Source organism: Nelumbo nucifera, chromosome 3 (genome assembly GCF_055504915.1).
Source record: "Nelumbo nucifera cultivar China Antique chromosome 3, China Antique-T2T, whole genome shotgun sequence".
Taxonomy (NCBI): Eukaryota; Viridiplantae; Streptophyta; class Magnoliopsida; order Proteales; family Nelumbonaceae; genus Nelumbo; species Nelumbo nucifera.
Window position 1 is genome coordinate 41,724,053 of NC_142651.1, and position 5,469 is coordinate 41,729,521.

Consider the following 5,469-nt stretch of genomic DNA (forward strand, 5'->3'; position numbering starts at 1 on the left):
GTCTTTGTATCTCTGCCAGCTGGAGCTAATTTCCAGTCATTTGATCATAGACCTAAAATAGGATCAGCATGCCCACTGGATTTGTGTCCAAAGCAACAAATATTTTAAAAGTGAAGCTGAAGTTGGTCCTTTACCTCTAACATGAAGCAGAAGTAGTTACAAATATCAAGGGCCATTCTCGTAACCTTGCCAGCAATTTTACTTCATGATGAGATCCACGTTTAGACGGACACCTTCATTTGATCTGGTGGGATACTGAATCCATTAGAACCGCTTTGGCAGATGAACAAGTTATCATTAGCAGCAGTTAAGAATTTCCTTCTGGGGTTGAATCAAGGATTTTCAGCTGTCAAAGTGATTCTGAGTGTATATTTTTGTTTGTTAAATAGCTTTCCTTGGAGAGTTGCTTTCCTGCGAAGACTCAACAATAATATTCTGTTCCCAACCTTAAAATGGCCTGGCACCAAATCCGATCTCCAATTTATCAAGTCCTGCCCACCCTCAAAGGTACCCAAATAGATTTAGGGCCTTGTTCGGGAAGCCATTTACCTGGGTAAATGAACTTAGCCGGGTAAATGTTTCCTGGAAATAAGTACACTTACCAGTGTTCTTTTGTTTCCTAGGTAAAGTAAGGCAATTGTCACTTTACCCATAAGATGGCCATTATTAGAAGGGGCAATGTTGTTCCATCATGTATTAGCAATTTTCTCTGTGAGGAGGAAGGTTATTTATCCAAATGGATAGAAGGTAATATTTTCCCAGGTTATTGATACACTCAAGAAGCGTTGTTTTTCATGGGACCCATTAATATTGAAAAACGAATTCTGGTTAGTTGGTCAATTCTTGTGTTGACCAATTTACTTGCTTCTTAACAGAGTTTAAAGCCATGCTTGGGAGTGCTTAAAAATAAGTGCTTATTCAAAGTAAGTTCTTATTTGGGCCATTAAGCACTTATTGGTATTTGAGGAATAAGTCTGAAATAAGTGTTTATTTTAAAAATAAGGGCTTATTTTTGAAGCCCAAATTTCCAATTTTTTTTTAGTGGTTATACAATAAGCACTTATTCAACTTTTTTCTTCCAAAATTATCTCTAGTTGAATTTTATAAAAGCACTTTTGTGAAAGAACTTTTACAAAAGCACTTTTATAAAAGTATTTTTATGAAAGCACTTTTACAAAAGTACTTTTGTAAATGTATTTTTATATTAACACTTTTAACATAGTACATTTATGAAAGCACTTTTACAAAAGCATTTTTACAAAAGTACTTTTATGAAAGAATTTTTATAAAAGTACTTTTATGAAAACTTTTATAAAAGTGCTTTTCTTATAATTTTTTCATATAAGTACTTTATAAATGTGCTTTTGTAAAAGTGCTTTCGTAAAATCCTTTTATAAAAGTACTTTCATAAAAGTGTTTTTACAAAAGTAATTTAATAAAAATGCTTTTAAAGGGTATATTTTGAAATTTTGAAAGAAAATAAAGGATAAAGTAGTCATAAATGCTTATTAGAGAAAAAGAGTACCAAAGACCCAATACAAAATAAGTGCTTATTTTAAAAAATAAGTACTTAAAAAAGTTGGGTGCCAAATACAAATAAGAGCCTTACAGAACCAATTTTATAGTTGAGCAACTGAGCACCTGAAGAAAGGTGATTAATGCTCTGCCTATTGTTATTTTCTACAAGAAGCATACAAATCTTTTACCATTCTTCCAAAACATAGATTGGTGACTAGGGCCCCACAGCAAGCCATTCTAGTCAGGAAATGGGAGTAGGCAGCTTTTTTGCATCTGAATGAAGCCCAATGTAGGCTGCTTTTCTGCATTTCCAACTATAATTCTGTCTCCTATTTTCCCATGCATTGATCTTGATTAAATGCAACGGAATTGGGAGTAGGGAAAGGGAATTGATGAATGATGACTCTTAAAAGCCCTTACTAAACTAAACAAGGCCTATGTTACCCATTTATAGCAAGGACATGGTGTCAGATAAGGAATTTACACTAAATATTAAACTATTCAACTTGATATATCACTCTTGTAGAGGTGTAATGTGGGTAGACCTGTTCATGGGCTGGGCTTTTACTCTTCATAAACAGGATTTTGTTAGGCCCGAGTCCGAGCCTGGTCTGACCAATGGGCCTACAATTTGGGCCCGAGCCCGGCTCTAATAAAAAGCCCGAAGCTCGGGCCCTGCCTAACAGAAAGATGACAAAGAGAAAGGATTCATCGCCGATGATTGTGTTCGTCAGTGCTGAGTTCATGTCTGAGAGAGAGAGAGAGGACTCATCGCTGCTGCCGGTGCTTGTGTTCACTGCCTCGCTGGTGCTTGAGTTCGCGTCTGAGATGAGAGAGAGAGAGAGAGAGAGAGAGAGAGGACTCATCGTCGGTCTGTTGGAGTTCATTGGTTGCGCTGATGAGTGTTCACTGGTTCTGTCTGCTTGAGAGTGTAAGGTTGCGCTGGTGAGTATTCAACTACTGAGAAGAGAGAATTGATGTTCGACTAGAAAGAGATGAATGAGAAGAGAGGGGTTAAGATATTTAGGGTTTTTGGTTTAACCTAAAAGTCGGGCGTTTTTAACAAATCCCAAGGTCAAGCCCATGGGTTCAAATCTGTGTTCAAGCCCGTCCGGGGGCTGGGCTGGGTTGTTGGGCTACCCGGCCCATGAACAAGTCTAAATGTGGGTTGGGTTGGGCCGGCACAACCCACTTATGTGGGCCACCACACTAGGCTGTGCCTTCTTGGCACGAATCCCCCCAAGAGGGGAGCCCAACATGAATTTTTAGAAAAATTGAAAAAAATAATGAAAAATTTAAATAAATTAACAAGATGGACAAGATATTGAAAAAAAATCTTAAAATTTTATTCCATTATGAATTTTGATATATAAAATTGTTTATATATGATATAATAAAATGAAAATGAAAAAATTACAATAAATTGCAATGAAATAGTATAATAAAATTGAAAATAAAAATTTATATACATATATTTTGTATACATATTAATACATTATTATGTATAATTATTTACATATTTATATATGTGGGCCATGCTGGCATGGCATGTGGGCCTTAAAACCCAGTGCTGTGCCGGCCCATGGGCTGCAAAGCCCCAACCTGGCATGTCATGTGGGTTTGGGCCAGGCCTGGCATGGCCTGTCTGCTACAGTAACCAGGCCGTGCTGGCCCGCAGGCAGCCTGTCCCACTAAACAGCTCTACACCTTTGTACAATTATCCAGGTATAGTAGACCAGAGCCCAGAGGCCATCCTGTTTCTTGAAAAAGGAGAAAAGCACTATTTTTCAAAAAAAGAAAAAGGAGAAAGTAAAAGAGTGCTGAACATGTTTTCCATCCAGAACGAGTTTTAGATTCATCTTGATGTAGGACAAGGCAGTGGTTTTACAAATTTCAGATCTAGTGATGAGCTTTATGGGTTGATGAAAGGAAATTTGAGTGATTAATGATGGAGAAGCAAATAGATAGCCTTCTGTCCACCAAAGAATGAAGAGATTTAGATGGAAGGAAAACTCTTGCTGTTATAGTAAACAACTAATCAACAATGAGATAGGTCGTAGTCACCTGGAAGAAGAATCGAGAGGGAAAAAAGGTGAAATTCTTAGGAACAACCAGAATTCAATAATCTAAACATTATGTTATCAAATCAACTTTTATAAATTGCAATTACTATGACCCACTTATACACAACATAAGAACTCGGATATCTCTTTACAGACTCCTCTTTACAAGACAAACCCATAAACAACTCTTAGGGATACTCAAAAAAGGACTAAACTCCTAAAGCAACTCTAGTAACAATTTTCTAATCCCAGTATCCTACTAAGACTAAATGTAAAGAAACCAAAAAATACCAAAAATAATATATTGCAATTTTACTGTAGATAATAATTATGGGAATTTTTATAAATAGTAAGTCCAAAAATTACCATAAATAATAATTTTGATTTACCAATGTTATAAGATTTAAAATCCTATTCTTAAGACACCTATAACTAAGAAATAATTTAAAAATACTCAAAAACCCCAATTCCCCTCACACCTCAAAATTTGAAATAGGTATAGGAATTGGAAAACTGATGTATTTTTACATGGATTTTTCCTTGCTTCTGTATCAACATTATTCTCCCTCTACCAAAAAAAAAAAAAAACTCGTTCTTGAGTTTTATAGTGAGAAATGGTCAAAGTTTGCTCTAGATCACAAGTTATTATAAGCTGGTACTAAGAACTACAAGGATGAAGAAATTAGCAATACAAAAGATTACTCTTTAGTCTCAGTTTGTAACGAGTACAAATAAAAATATGTAGGGTGCAAAACCTTGTATTTTGTATTATTTTGTATGTATTTGCACTATACATATTTGTATTTGTACTTCTTCCACAGTGAGCCTTATTTTCAGGAATCACAGTATCAATGTGCTGAAGCTATTTTTGATCTGCAATGAACTCTTTGAAGAGACTAGCTGGCAATCTATCATTACCTTTTAGTTGAAGTTGTTCCTCGAGCACTTACAACACATCTTTAGGCACTTCTTTCATAAACTTAGGATGACATTTCACTGTTTCAATCGTTGGTGGATTAGCAGCTAGTTGCCCTTCTTCCTTCTCAGATTTTCTTGAATCACAATTTTAAGGGTAGGAACATTGAGGGCGGTTTTATGCTGAAATGTTGTTGCATAGTATCTGTAAGAGGGCAATGTAGGAATAATGAGCTGAGGATTTGATGCCAAAATAGGCTGAGATATACTTCATTAGATTTGACGTTTCAAGATTTTCACCAATAGTTATACCCTCTATATAAGTGAGGCTAGATTTGCATTTCAAAGGTCAAATTTGTGATCCATTACAGCAAATTTCTACTCAGTTTTTGTCATCCATTACAGCAAATTTCTGCATAATCTTGTGATCCATGGCTTGATATACGGAGAATAATGCAAGGACCATGATCTGCTGGTTAGAAAGAGATTGTATAAAGTATTAGACACTTGCATATCCTGTCCTTTCCAGTTGATGGAGCATGGTTTTTGTTGTCCATGCCCTTGTAAGGTTAAATATAGTCCTTTTACAAGTGTCTTACATATGGCAGCTGAGGTTAAATTCCAGATTGGTGGCTTTTGTGATTGTTGCTTCACCCTCTTTTAGCCAAGTAATATTCTTTCCATAAAGAGATTTTATTTCAGCACTTTGTACTTGGGCTCCATTTAGTTGCACATAAAATGAAAGAAATCAAATAATTCCCAGGAAATGCTATTTTCTAACGTTTAGTTGCACACAGAAAGGTCATGAAAGACAGATATTTTCCAGAGTGATTATATGAAAATGACATTCTTTCTAATTTTCTACTAGTCATTAATTTTCCAAATGGAGGATCAATCCTCTCGATTCAATCTGATGGCATCCATATATTGTTTGACTTTTCAGGTTTCTTGAAAGATAATTAGTTTTTTCTTA